Source organism: Rhinopithecus bieti, unplaced genomic scaffold (genome assembly GCF_001698545.2).
Source record: "Rhinopithecus bieti isolate Rb0 unplaced genomic scaffold, ASM169854v2 scaffold_32835, whole genome shotgun sequence".
NCBI classification, from domain to species: Eukaryota; Metazoa; Chordata; class Mammalia; order Primates; family Cercopithecidae; genus Rhinopithecus; species Rhinopithecus bieti.
The window spans coordinates 1,152,668-1,166,743 of record NW_016814117.1 but is presented as its reverse complement, the minus strand read 5'-3'; the positions used below and the strand labels follow the sequence as shown (position 1 = coordinate 1,166,743).

The 14,076-nt window shown below is 39.7% G+C and overlaps 1 long non-coding RNA gene across 1 annotated transcript in view; it reads right to left on the bottom strand.

Annotated features, from left to right (window-relative positions):
• Positions 1-4,242, bottom strand: part of LOC108513907 (uncharacterized) — a 36,471-nt gene extending 32,229 nt beyond the window's left edge. The window contains exon 1 of the long non-coding RNA XR_001881050.1: positions 4,120-4,242. This is a non-coding gene — a long non-coding RNA (uncharacterized LOC108513907). The remainder of the gene's footprint in view (positions 1-4,119) is intronic.
• Positions 4,243-14,076: the final 9,834 nt, after the last annotated feature.

Genomic DNA, 14,076 nt, shown 5'->3' with positions numbered 1-14,076 from the left:
CCAGCTTGTAGACTAAAAGACTACTCAGGAGGCTGAGGCGGGAGGATCACTTGAGCCCAGGAGGCAGAAGGTGCTCTGAGCTGAGATTCTATCACTGCATTCCAGGCTGAGTGACAGAGCGAGACCCTGTCTAAACAAAACAAAACAAAACAAAATGAAGAAAACCAATTGTTAGTAGAAGATGGTGAGAATATGGGTATTTATTATATTTTGGATACTTTTCTGTTTTCACTATTTATAAAACCTTTAAATAATTGACAGATGAAAGCTAGATTACTAGACATATAAAGTTGAACTAAAAATCAACTTTAATGAAAATTATTATGAATATATACTTCTGTTTTTTAAATCAGATATGCATAATAAAATATAAATAATTAAAGAAAGAAGTTAGAGAAAAGGAAAAAACAGTAGCCAAAGCACCATAATATCAGCACCCCGGTTTATGTATTTCTATTCTCAGTTCTCAAATGGATTTTCATTTGGGGAGGGGCACACAGCAGAGCACAAGTTTGTGTAAGTTTTTATTTTAAGAATATATAATTACAATTTCCATATTATTGTATAAATTTTGTAGCAATTTTCCTACAGTTTTGTCACAATTTTAACTATTTTATAGAAATATTTAACCATTTTAGTTAAATATTATACTTAACTATTACCCTAGTGAGGTTGCTTTTAGATTTGTACTCTTATAAATAATGATGAATGAATATATTTTTTGTTGTTTATTTTCTGAAAATACAGATTTTTTTGGATATTTATGAGTCAAAGGATATGAAAATTACTAAGGTCCTTCATAATAGGTTTAAAGTCTTGCTCCACAAAGCCCAATTGATTTCTAAGAGGATTTACATTTCTACCAGCAAGATATGAGACTGTCTATTTCACCATACCCAATTCAGCATTAGATAGCACTTACTAATATCTCATGGATAGCTAATTTTCTAGATGAAAATTTACATTTTAATAATTATGATGTCTAACATTTACAAAGTACTGCTCTATAAGTACAGTTAAGTACTTTACAAACATTCATAAGATATGCCTTGCTACTGTCTGGATCTTACAGAGAATTAAAGTATCCAGTCAGCCAGCCAATGTCTATAAATGAAAGAAACTCCTGCTAAGTGCCAGACACTGTTCTGGGTGCTGGAAATACAAGGATCTTACACAGCACAGGTTAGAGAAACAACATAAGCAAAACATATAAATAAGTACAATAATTTCAAATAACAGTAGGTGCTTTGCAGAAAATAAAATAGAATGATATATAAGAAAGTAATGGAAGTAGGGCATTGGGGAACTATTTTACTAGGATAGTAAAGGAAAATCTTAATAAAATGACATCATTTCAGTTGAGACCTCAAATGAGAGGGAATAGCTGTTTGAAAATCTCAGGGAAAATCATTCCAAGGAGAAGAAATAGCAAGCATAAAGCCCTTGAGGCTCTGGAATGCAGAGAAAGAGAGGAGGGCAAAATCTTTAAAGAGAAAGGCTGGTCAGATCATGTGAGGCCTTGGGGGCAAGGGAGAGAGTTTGGATTTCCTTATTGATTCAATGGGAAGCCACTGAAAGCTGTCATAAGGGGAATATATGATTTGATTTATGCCTGTTTGAGCTCTCAGCCTCCTGTGTAGAAAGTAAACTTCAGAGTATCCAGAGTAGAGGAAGAGAGACATGCTGAGATGTTATTGCAGTAGTTCACGGAAGATACAACAATCGTTTGGATAGGGTTGCATGAAGAATGTTAGACAGAGAGAGGAATCAGATGTGATTTGCAAGTGTTTGGCTTGAGCAACTGGAGGGAAGATGATGCAATTTACTGACTTGGAGAATGTTGAGAATGAAGATTACAGAGACAAGCTCAGTTGGTCTTTTTGGTGATATTAAAGTTTAAGATGCCCCTGAGACATCCCAGTGGCAAAATTGAATAGACAATTGGACACGAGGGGCTGTGGTTCAGTGGGGAGGAAGGATAAATATGTGATAGTCTTCAACATGAAGGTGGCATTTGAAATGGAAATCCTGGATTACTCAGGTAGACCGTATAGCTACAGGAGGAACAGCAAAGAGTAGGTGCATAGGGAGCTCCATCAGTAGGAGGTCTGGCAGAGAAAGAAAAGCCAGCAAAGGGAGGAGCAAACCAGAAGAAAAACTAGACATTGAAGCCACTGAAAAAACATTTAACACAGAAAAAGGAGCAGTGATGAGCTGTGTCAGTTGCATCATGATGTCAAGTAAGATTAGGACACAGAAGGGAGAGTTTGCTTCATTTAGATCTTTGTGATTTTTGTGTGTATGTCTTTGTGATCTTAAATTAGTGCTATTTCAATGGTCTAGTGGAGACAAAATGCTGATTGAGGTGATCCAGGGAAAGAAGAGAATGGGGAAGTTGAGACAGCAAGTATGAACAACTTTTTCAAGAGATTTGCTGTGAATAATGACATGGATTTATAGGTGAATTGGTTGACGTAACTTGTCCAGGTGTGCACAGAGAGCAAGCCTTCGGATCTTTACTTGGAAGCACAAATGTTCTGACAAGCGCTTAACCAAATATACTGTTTTGATTTGTATCTAAAGAACACTTTCTAGAAGTATTTACATAACTGTTTTTTTGATTTTTAGAAAACAATATTACTGTAGTCATTGAGACAGTTGCCTGATGTTGAGATGCTGCCAATTCCTAGATAAGAAGTCTGGAAATACTAGATAGCTGGGAGGGGCCCAAAGAATGCCAGAGTGTGGCGCAGATTGTATCACTGAAAAGGTCAATATCTGTCACAGGAAGAATTATCTGTATATTGTACACTCTTGGCATCCAATTTCCAAAAGAGAAATAATTCCCACTTCCCAACTGCATGCAATACTTTATTGTAGAAAGAGTAGAGCTAAAAATGGTTTCATCATACTTGGTATGAAAGCTTATGTATGACACACCAAGAAAATGATTGCTCTTCAGTTTGTATTTAAGGTCTGCCCGTTATACGTGACACAGGAACTGAACATCACATGAAGTGGGACTGACTCAGAATAATAAAATATATTGGCATATATTGATGTAAGACTTAAAAGGAGACTTTAAAACTGCATGTGGCTTTACTGGTAACAAGAATTGAAAGGAGGAAGGGAAGGAGGGAGGTAGCAAAGGAAATTAACCAACAATTATTGATCAGTCATGTGCCCCAGCACTATGCTAAGTGCTTAAAAATGCATTATCCTTTTCAGTCCTCACAAAAGACCTTTTAAAGTTACTATCTACATTTTTCAAGATAGTGAAATTGAGGCTCAGGGATGTTAATTCCCTAAAATAACATAGGTGAATTAAAGAGCCAATGCACAGTCTAACTAAATTCTAGTTCCAGCAATTAAATATAATACCATCATACACTAGCAAAAACTTTGTCAATCATCTATGACACATTATGTTATTTCTTGTTCAAGTTTATTTTGAAAAAGAAAAGTAGTGGCTGGAATTCTTAGAATGCTACTCAACAATGTTCCATTCAACCTTAGATGTAATTGCTTGTCACATGCTGTTCGTGGGAACATGTCACATAAGGGAAGAAATCCTCGCACCCCTGGCTCAAAATGGGCTTGTAATTCATTCACAAAATCTTTCTGGAATACAGAAATAGAGACTGAGTACAGTTTTGCTAATAGAAGAGACACATTTAAGTGGTCTCTTGTATAGATTTTTTAAAAAATTAATTTAAAAATTTCTCCTGTGTACTCCCGGAATACTGGAAATCTCCAGCGCAGAGCCCAGCACCTAATGGGAAGTGGGGATGGGAGGAAGGGTCTCCGTAAATGTTCATGGAAATAAAGTGATCTCTGATTATGCATGTGTAGACACTTTGGATTATTTAAAGGAAATAATAAGTCAGGCCACCTTAAGAGACGGGAGGCTAAGAATTTACATAAACAGACCAGACAGAAACAAAGAGCTGTCAGAGAGACCCAGACAGCTCTGAGGACTAGCTTCTTCATCCTCCCCTCTGAGTTTTGGGGTTTTTGTCTTGAAGGCTCCCTGTGCTGTGTTGTTTTCCCTTCTCTGTTAGACAATCCTCTTTGTAGCCTTCAGGCTGTTTGTAAAGGAAGACTACCTGATAGGCTCACCTATTCATTGTTGTCTCTTCTGGGGAAGAGATCTTGATTTCAAGCCACTTCTTGCTCCAAATTTGAGTTAGGTCTCTTCCACAATCCAATAAGTAAGTGGTCAATGGTGCTCAGAGAACAGCAGAGCACCTCTTTCCTGAAATTATCGAGAAACAACTTTAGCTGGAAGGGGGCCTGACAAGGTGATTATGACCAATTGTGGAGGCTAATGCAACTCCACCTTGGATACTAATCTGCCATGTTGGCTTCTGATCAACCCCTGTTCCTGGAGGGCCTCTAAGATTTCCAGTTTATCTATTGCTTCTCGTGTAAGCAGAGGTATTTACTGTAAATCCTACTCTTAGGTCAAACAACCTTAACTTTATCATACTTCAGATGTCCTACACATCCCTTTGGAATTATCCTTTCCCTACGGTATATAAGCCCTGGGTTGGTGGGGTAATGGCATGAGGTTCCACCATCTTGTCGCACCACCTCCTGAGATACAGACCAGACACAGCTTCTGATTATAAGTTCCTATTAACCATTTCTTTCTAAGAAATTGATCTATCAGCTCCTTCTTTGGCCTCTCAGCTTCCTCAAATTTTAGGGTTGGTTTGCATAGACCTGCCCACCATGGAACACCACAGCATTAGTTTCTATGATCTCTAACCTAATGATCTGATTCAATTTGCATCAACAGAAAGGATTTTGCCTAATTCTCTGACCAAAGCCTTTTCAATATAAGTCTAACTCATTTTTTCCAGTCTTTGAAGAACAACGGGAAATTATATGAAGTGTTGTTTCAGAATTCTTTAAAAAAAAAAATATTTGAACTTCAGATGTGCCAGAGTATTAGGTACTGAATAAAAAAGTTTGAAAGTGAATTTTTTCTCCTTGTAGCGTTCATGAGTTGACACAAAACCCAATTCATGCTTACTTTATACAAAAAGTACTTTCGTCACCTAACAAAACTGTGACAGCTTTATTTTACTAAAGATAAAAGAAATTTGATGCACTAATAGCAATAAGTCACGTTCTGATATGTATAGAAATAGCTTTGCAGCCAGACTCTGTGGTTCACACCTGTAACCCCGGCACTTTGGGAGACCGAGGCAAGTGACTTACCTGAGGTCAGGAGTTTGAGACCAGCTTGGCCAACACGTTGAAGCCCTGTCTTTACTAAAACTACAAAAACTAGCTGGGCGTGGTGGCAGGCACCTGTAATCCCAGCTACTTGGGAGGCAGAGATAGGAGAATTGCTTGAACCTGGGAGGTGGAGGTTGCAGTGAGCCAAGATTGTGCCATTGCACTCCAGCCTGGGCGACAAGAGCAAAACTCCTCTCAAAAAAAAAAAAAAAAAAAAAAGGAAATAACTTTGCTCTCACTGTAAAAGAACAAGTCTTATAACTATAACTTTATATGGATAACAAACATACAGGTGAAACACAGGACATGAACAAGACACACATTGCTTCCTGAAAAATGAGGCTTATAACAACATACATTTGAAGAAATCAGGGACATCAGTGCAGCTTGATAAATGTTTATTATTTCTAACTTGGCACCTCCACAAATATTCTGTAAAAGTTTTCACCGATCGTGAAAGATTTACATATAATATAAACATATGGTGCATTAAAATGTGCTTTTTTTCTCCTTTTAAAATTTATATTGAATCTGTAACAGTAATTAAAACATGCCATATATATTTTATGAAATTTTTTAACAGAAAGCAACAATAAAATAAAGTGTAGGTTCCATTAAGACACATTTAGGAATTAGTGAAGAATAAAGTTTCCCTTTGTCATGTAACACAAATTTTGTGTGAAAAGATATTTTGAATGGTTTTAGGGTTGAATTGTGTCTCTCCCCCTCAAAATAATATAATGTTAGAGTCCTACTCACTGCTGATGGAATTAGTTAAGATAAGCTCATCTTAACTAATGGAATACAGTGGGCATTCCATGGTATAATCCAATATGACTGGTGTCTATGAAAAGAGGAAATTTGGACATAGATACACAGGGAGCATGCCCTGTGGAAATTGGTGGTATGCTGCCACAAATCAAGTAACTGCCAGAAACTGGGAGACAGGTCTGGAACGGAGCCTTCTCTAGCACTTTCACAGGCCTGGCCAAAACCTTCATCTTGGTCCCAGGGTCCCGAGTTGCAAGACAATAAACTATTGTTTAAGCCACTCAGTTTATGGTACATGGTTACAGACACTCTAGCAAACTAATACATGGTCAACCACAGTTGGTAAGTGGATATAGGAATCCCTTCTTACTCAGCGCATCCATAATAAGGTTAAACTTATATGCTGAGAAGGAGCAGAGTTAGACAATACCCCAAGTGTCTATTAGAATGAATTAGGGTACATAAGAGCTGAAAATCTGCCTGCCTTTGAAAAAGATACAGGAACACTGACCTTATTGAGATTCGAGTCTGTAAAAATGCATAAACTGGGGTGACACGTGATTGAAACCAGATTGCACCATGAAAGGGAAAGCACCAACAGGGAAGATGGTGCCTGGACCCCAAGCTGTCCTCGGTGTGAAGGCCAAATGGGGCCTATGCTATGGGAGCACTCTAGAGACAATGACGTGTATGTGTGTGCGTGTGTGTGTGAAAGAATTGTGCTTGCCGACATTTAGGAACACAGACAGTTCTAAGCCAATACATTATAATATACAGAGAGACAGGAAGGGATTCTACTCACCTCTTTTCTTTTTTTTTTTTTTTAATTCCTTGTGTCTTAAATTTTTTTTTTTTTCTGTAGGTTTTTGGGAAACAGTTGGTATTTAGTTACATGAGTACGTTCTTTAGTGGTGATTTGTGAGATTTTTGTGCACCCATCACCAGAATAGTATACAGTGAACCTGATTTGTTGTCTTTTATTCCTCATGCCCTTCCCACCCTTTGCCCCTGAGTCCCTAAAGTCTATAGTGTCATTTTTATGCCTTTGCATTCTTATAGCTTAGCTCCCACTTATGAGTGAAAACCATATGTTTGGTTTTCTATTCCTGAGATACTTCACTCAGAATAACAATCTCCTTTCCCATCCGGGTTGCTGCAAATGCCATTAATTCATTCCTTTATACAGATGAGTAGTATTTTATCATTATATATATATAAAGAAAGAAACCGAGGTGTTTATATACACATATATAAACATACACACACTTCAGTTTCTTTATCCACTTTATCCACTCATTGATTGATGGGCACGTGGGTTGGTTACACATTTTGGCAATTGTGAATTGTGCTCATCCCTTTTTCAAGAGCATCACAACTTGTGTGAGTTGAAGGAGGTATGCACTAAGGTCATGAGACTATAAGGCTCAGCTAGAAGCCCTGGCAGTGGTGACAGTGCTAGCAGAGATGTGAGTGGATCCCCAGTCCCATACAATGGCAGATCTCCCTTTCTCTCACTGGTAGCAGGAGTGACGGCAGGAGAGAGAATCAGAGACCTCTCAGGGGACCATCACCTGTGGAACTTGCCCACAAGGAATGTCTGTGACTTTCTACTTCATTAGCAGGCAATAATAGTGAATTACGTCCAATGAATGTTTTTTGAATAGATGTGTATACCTCTCAGATCTGAAGAAATCTCTGGAGAGAAAGAATCTTTTGCAGATCAGACTTCCTTGTGAGTCTATCAGGTAGGAGCGGAGCATCAAAAATGCAAAACTCAATGTAAATGTTTTCTGATTTGTATGCAAATTTAGATATAGCAATCTCACTAGTGTACATGTAAAGTCAATTTCTTGTCTTCTATACAAATATAAAATTAACGATTTCAAGAACAATGGCAGAAAACATACATTATGTATGTTTTTGTAATTACTTAGAGAATTTACTTTTTATAGTTACTTAGAGAATTTACCTGAGAGGTAGGTAAATGAAAACTAAGCAAGACATTGAATTGCTTGCTACTGGCACAGTGGAAAAAGCTATGAAAATGCTTGGGAGTATCCCAAGAAAAGTGGTTTTTGAACTCTACAAGATCAGCTGAAAAAACAAATGGTGGAGCCTATCAGCCCCTGACAGCACTGTCTACCAAGGAAGGCATCAGATACTTGGGTCTTCACAAACTCATTCTAAAGACTTTCATTCCACAGTGACCACTACCTGCTAAATGACTTCCATTCTGGGGTGGGTGTTCCTTGAGCTATACCCAGAAGAATCAGGTATTCCACTAGGCTTGCAGCATGACCAAAGTTTGTTCTAAAGTAAAAAAATACTCAACGTGGTTGTTGGAGGCAGCCATATATTCACTTATTTGGTTATACATTTCCAGAAGCCTGGAAAAACCCCAGTTGCCATGTCATGAAGTGAATTTCTGCATGGTTGATTCAATGAACTTTTAATACTCTCAGATAGCATTTGCTGGTGTTAAGAGTTTTACCTAAATTATCTTTTTAAATCCTCAAAAGAATCCTTAAGATATAGGTACCTTTATTATTTCCATTGAATGGATGAGGAAACTGGAGCCCAGGAAAGTGACAGCTAAGCCAGTGTTTAATCGTCAGCGATTAAATCACTGGCTGACCTCACATCTTACTGTACCTGAGTCAGCCAGAAAGAGGCTGATGTGATCCTTAAGTAAGACTGTTGTTTGATTGGAAAATATATCTTATTTTGAGTATATTTATAAGAGTAACCATTTATTGAGCACTTACTATGAGCCAGACTACACTGGTGCTCTTTGTGCATAATTTCATTTACTTCTCACACTGTCTCTCTGAAATGTATCACTCTCCTCATTTTATACATGAAGGAGCAGGTCTGAGTCACTGAGTCATTAAGTAACACATTCAAGGTCACACAGTTAAAATACAGGCCTCTCAGTCGGACTCTAAAGACTGCATTTCCCACTCTAGCTTCCTTCTTTTACTCATAAAATTCTCATTTAATCAGTTTCCGATATTTTACCTATTATCCCTGATTAATAATAATGCTGCATATGAAATATTTTTCCTCAAATATGATATTTGTCTTTTCATATTACATTAGACTAAGATAAGCTGAGAAATTTCTCTCAGTTCATTTCACCACAGTGGTCAGTAAGTAAAACAAGTTAAAATGCCAATCTGAAATAGATTAATCATCGCCCTTTCAAAAAACAGAAATTTAAAGCAAAAGTGAGAGAAAGGGGAGAGGGAATCCTGGCAATATGGAGTTTGTATCCAATACCACCTTGCCCAGGAGCAGTGGAATAGTTCTACAGGTTCCATTGGGAGAAAGCAAGTGTGGCTTACTTGATTAATACAAATTTTTAAAATATAATCTGTAGTGTATTTGGGAAGGCAATGCAATAGGAAGCAATTGGAGTTTATTTTCTGATTGCATAAAAGCTTTCTAGACTTTGAAATAAGTGGAGAACCTACTAGATATTTATCTGTCTACAATTCACTCGTTCCTATACTGAGCAATATTTCACAGAATGATCAGGAAAGGCATGCATTCTTGGAGCATTATTAAAGAGGTCAGCATAGAGAGTATTCCATACCTAGGAAAAAGAGAGGAAAGATGACACACGAAGTCACTCATAGCTGTTTACACGGAGGAGCCTGGTTTGAGTTAGACTCATAACTGACGGCCCTTCGTTTTTAGTCACTTTTGGAGCCTTACTAATCATAGTTGGGATTTTTTGAGTGCTTTCAAAGCATGATAGCTTGTCTCTTAACTGGATTAGCTCCCAAAAATCTTATGTGTTAGCTAGTATTATAATCCTCATTTTACAGATGAGAAAAAAAGACATTAAATAACTGGTCCCAGTTCATACAGCTAAGAGACAAAAAGCCAGGCATTACACCTAGACAATCTAATTCCAGAACCCACCGTGGTCAGCCACAACATTTGTCACCCTTAAATCCAGGTCGTCTCGATGCCACATCTTATTTAAGGTCTTATACATCTTTTTAAGTTAGCTTTGTATATATCAGTTTGTTTTGTGCAGAATGTGACTGCTTTCAACTGGCAGGGAACAAATGAATAATGAAACAGTTGATAATAAGTACATTCCTTTATATGGCTTTATATGACTCTCTCCAGTCTCCCCGTGCACATTTGACTTTTTCAAAATTTGTAATAAAATACATTCAATATACAATTTACCATTTTAACCATTTTTAAATTACAGTTTGGTGGTATTAAGTACATTCACATTGTTGTACAACCATCACCAACATCCATCTCCAACTTCTCATTACTCTTCAATTTAAAACACATTTATCTATTCATTCAGCAGTGCTATTGAAGTCCAGTTGAACCTGTGCTCTGAGCCAGGTGCTGAGCGATGTATGGCCCAATTCACTTTCTCAGATTCCCCTTACAGGGCTGGCTGGCCCCACCTGATGAGCCTTATTCCTTATAGTTTGGCCACCAAAACCAGTAGTTAATTGAAAGGGTGGGAATGAGGAGAAGGTTTGATACAGTTAAAGAACAGGCCCTAGGCCATTAAGTGTCATCCTTCATGTGGTGCTGTAGAGAGGATGTGAACAATAAAGCTTGGGCTTGCATCTCCTTTTTGCCTCATATGCTGTGGGATTTGGTCATATTTCCTATCCTCTTTGAGCCCCCAAGTCTCCATTTGTAAAATGGGAATAATGTCAGCCTGGTGCAGTGGCTCACGCCTATAATCCCAGCACTTTGGAAGGCCAAGGCAGGCAGATCAGCTGAAGTCAGGAGTTCGAGATCAGCCTGGCCAACATGGTGAAACCCTGTCTCTACTACAAATACAAAAAAATTAGTTGGGCGTGGTGGTGTGTGCCTGTAATCTCAACTACTTGGGAGGCTGAGGCAGGAGAATTGCTTGAACCCAGTAGGCTGAGGTTGCAGTGAACTGAGATTGTGCCATTGCACTCCTGCCTGGGCAACAAGAGCAAAACTCTATCTCAAAAAAAAAAAAAAAAAAAAAAAAAAAAAAAAATAATGTTTATTTTGTTGAGAATACGACAGATAATATGAAAATGATTGCTGACAAGAAAAATAAATATTTGTAATTCTCCTGCCACTTTTATGGAGAGACTTTGAAACTGGAGGAAATTACCTTTGCTAGCCTTTAGCATGCTTAAGTGTGGTACAGTAAACAGTACAGTAACAAGAGACAGCTATGTGTATGTGCACGTGTGTGTGTGCATTCACATGTGCATGAGTTTCTCGGTGTACGTGTGAGAATGTGTATGTGTGTATTGTGAACGGAGAGGCAGGGAAGGTGGAACTAAATTGCTCTGTGTTAGAAATAGAGAAGAAAATGAGCCCCGAGGGAGGCTCCAGGCACAGGAAACTGCAGCCAGGGGAGATTCTGAGTCCTCGAAGGGTAGGGAAAGAGGATGGTGAATGGGTATTTGGGCCATGAAATGCTGCACACTGTGTGATATAAAACCTCATTCCTTTTTTATGACAACTGTAGTCCACATTGTTCTGCAATACTTACATTTTCTATTTTTGAGGCTATATGGCTGATGTAGGTGCATGTGGGTGATGTAGGCTATAAGGTGATGTAAGAAGAGACGAATCAGTAAATCCTGTGTCAATATTGGCTCCTAAAGGAATCAGGTGGCTCATCAAGGTAGCCATGTATAAAATATCTTATGTATCACAAACACACATATTGCCAGCCTTTATCTCACTCTGTCACCAGGCTGGAGTGCAGTGGTGCCATCTCGGCTCACTGCAGCCTCCAATTCCCTGGTTCAAGCAATTCTCCTGCCTCAGCCTCCTGAGGCTGGGATTACAGGCACGCGCCACCACGCCCAGCTAGTGTTTTTGTATTTGTAGTAGAGATGGGGTTTCGCCATGTTGATCAGGCTGGTCTCAAACTCCTGACTTTAGGTGATGTGCCTGCCTGAGCCTCCCAAAGTGCTGGGATTACAGGCATGAGGCACCGTGCCCGCCCCCATGCACATTTCTATAGGCTGAAAGGCATCACTGTGCCTGCCAGAACTTTCCAAGCATGCAGACTTGAATTCTTCAGAAAGTAGAAACACAAGTGGACTGAAAAGAGGAAATAAATGACAGTCCAGTGACTGAGCAGTAGACAGACCCTTTCTGGGAGGGCAGATTGCCCTCTGCCAAATGTATCACAATCGTTCTTCTAAGAGAAGGTAAAAATACTTCTCTAAAAACATCAGGGACTATCTTTCTTCCACAGACCAAAGGTATGTGGAAGAAACCTTCAATGTCTGGGTCCTGGTTTAGAGTGTGCAGAGTGCCCAGGACTGTGCTGGACTCACTCTCTCCACTTGCACCTGCAGGCCCCTGTTAGCTGAGGGCTCCTTCTGTTCCTAAATCTCTTTCTGGGTATCTCTACTTGAAAAACAGATCCTTGCTGGTGGGGGCCATGCTGTTCTACAGAATGTAACTCCATCAGGGGTGCTGTGTCCAGCCGCAAGTCAATGGTTGAGATTCTCCCGTAAGTCCCACAGAGGGACCATCTCTGTTTCCTACACAAGGAAACTGTGCACTGTTCTATTTGTGGAACATGAACCTTTCGGTATCAGAGCCTTCAGAGTTCCTTTTTGTTTCGTTCCATAAAAGAAATTGTTAAAGATACCAGATGAAAAGTAATGATGCACTTTTTGGATTAAGATGACAGATAGGAGGCAGGACTAGCTTGCAGCTCTTGCTCAGAAGGACAGAGCAGTGTGTAGAGACTCACATCATGAACTTTTGCTCCAAGAACTACCGTGGGAACATACCAGGAAAGCCGAGGGAATCCACAGACCCCTTGAAGGAACTGGATCACTGCAGCAGGCTCCCTGAGATGCTGAAATACTGTGAGCCTGCTTTCTTTCTCAACAGGGAGGTCTGTGGTCTGGGGCAGGTTTCAGCCCTGGTCACTAGTTGCTTGGAAATAGACTCGGTGCTGCTGGGGGTGCATGGTGGGGATGAGACTGATCTTTAGGACTGTGGTCTGTGTGGGAGTGGGGTGAGGTCTGTGACTGACAGCTTTCCCCCACTTCCCTGGTGAACTGCATGACTCAGCAGCGGCAGCCATAATCCCTCTGGGAATGTAACTCCATTGGCCTGGGAACCACATCCCCATCCCCCATAGCAGCCACAGCAAGTCCCACCCAAGAAAAGTCTAAGCTCAGACATGCCTATGCCTGCCCCAACCTGGTGGTCTTTCTCTCCCCACCGTGTTAACTGAAGACAAAGGTCATAATCTCTTGGGAGCTCTATGGCCCTGCATATTGCCTAAGAAGCCTAAATACTTAACCACATGTCCCCAGGGCAAGTTTGCATCATTCCTATAGGATTGCAGCTGATGTACTCTTGAAAGTGCCACCTCTTAGCTGGAGGCCAACCAACACAAAACCAGTGCACTAAACAAAAATACAGCCAGGGACCCTGGCAGAGTCCGCTGCACTCTCCTGCTACCTCCACTGGAACTGGTGCTGGTATCCATGGCTGCAAGACCTGAAGACAGATCACATCACAAGACTCTGCAGACACTCCCCAGTGCCAGCCCAGAACAGGTTGCTCTGCTGGGTAGCTAGACCCAGAAGAGCAAAAACAATCACTGCAGTTCAGCTGTCAAGAAGCCCCATTCCTAGGGGAACAGGGAGAACACCACATCAAGGAAGCACCCCGTGGGACAAAAGAATCTGAACAGCAGGCCTTGAATCCCAGATCTTCCCTCTGATATAGTCTACCCAAATGAGAAGGAACTAGAAAAACAATTCTGATAATAGAACAAAAGAAAAAAATAAGGACTTTTAACACCCCCAAAATATCATAGCAGATCACCAGCAATGGATCCAAATTGAGACAAAATCTCCAAATTGCCAGAAAGATAATTCAGAAGGTTTATTATTAAGTTAATCAAGAAGGCATCAGAGAAAGGTGAAGTCCAACTTAAAGAAATCAAAAACATGATACAGGATATGAAAGGAAAATTCTTCAGTGAAATAGATAGTATAATTAAAAAACAATCACAACTTCTGGAAATCAAGGACACACTTAGAG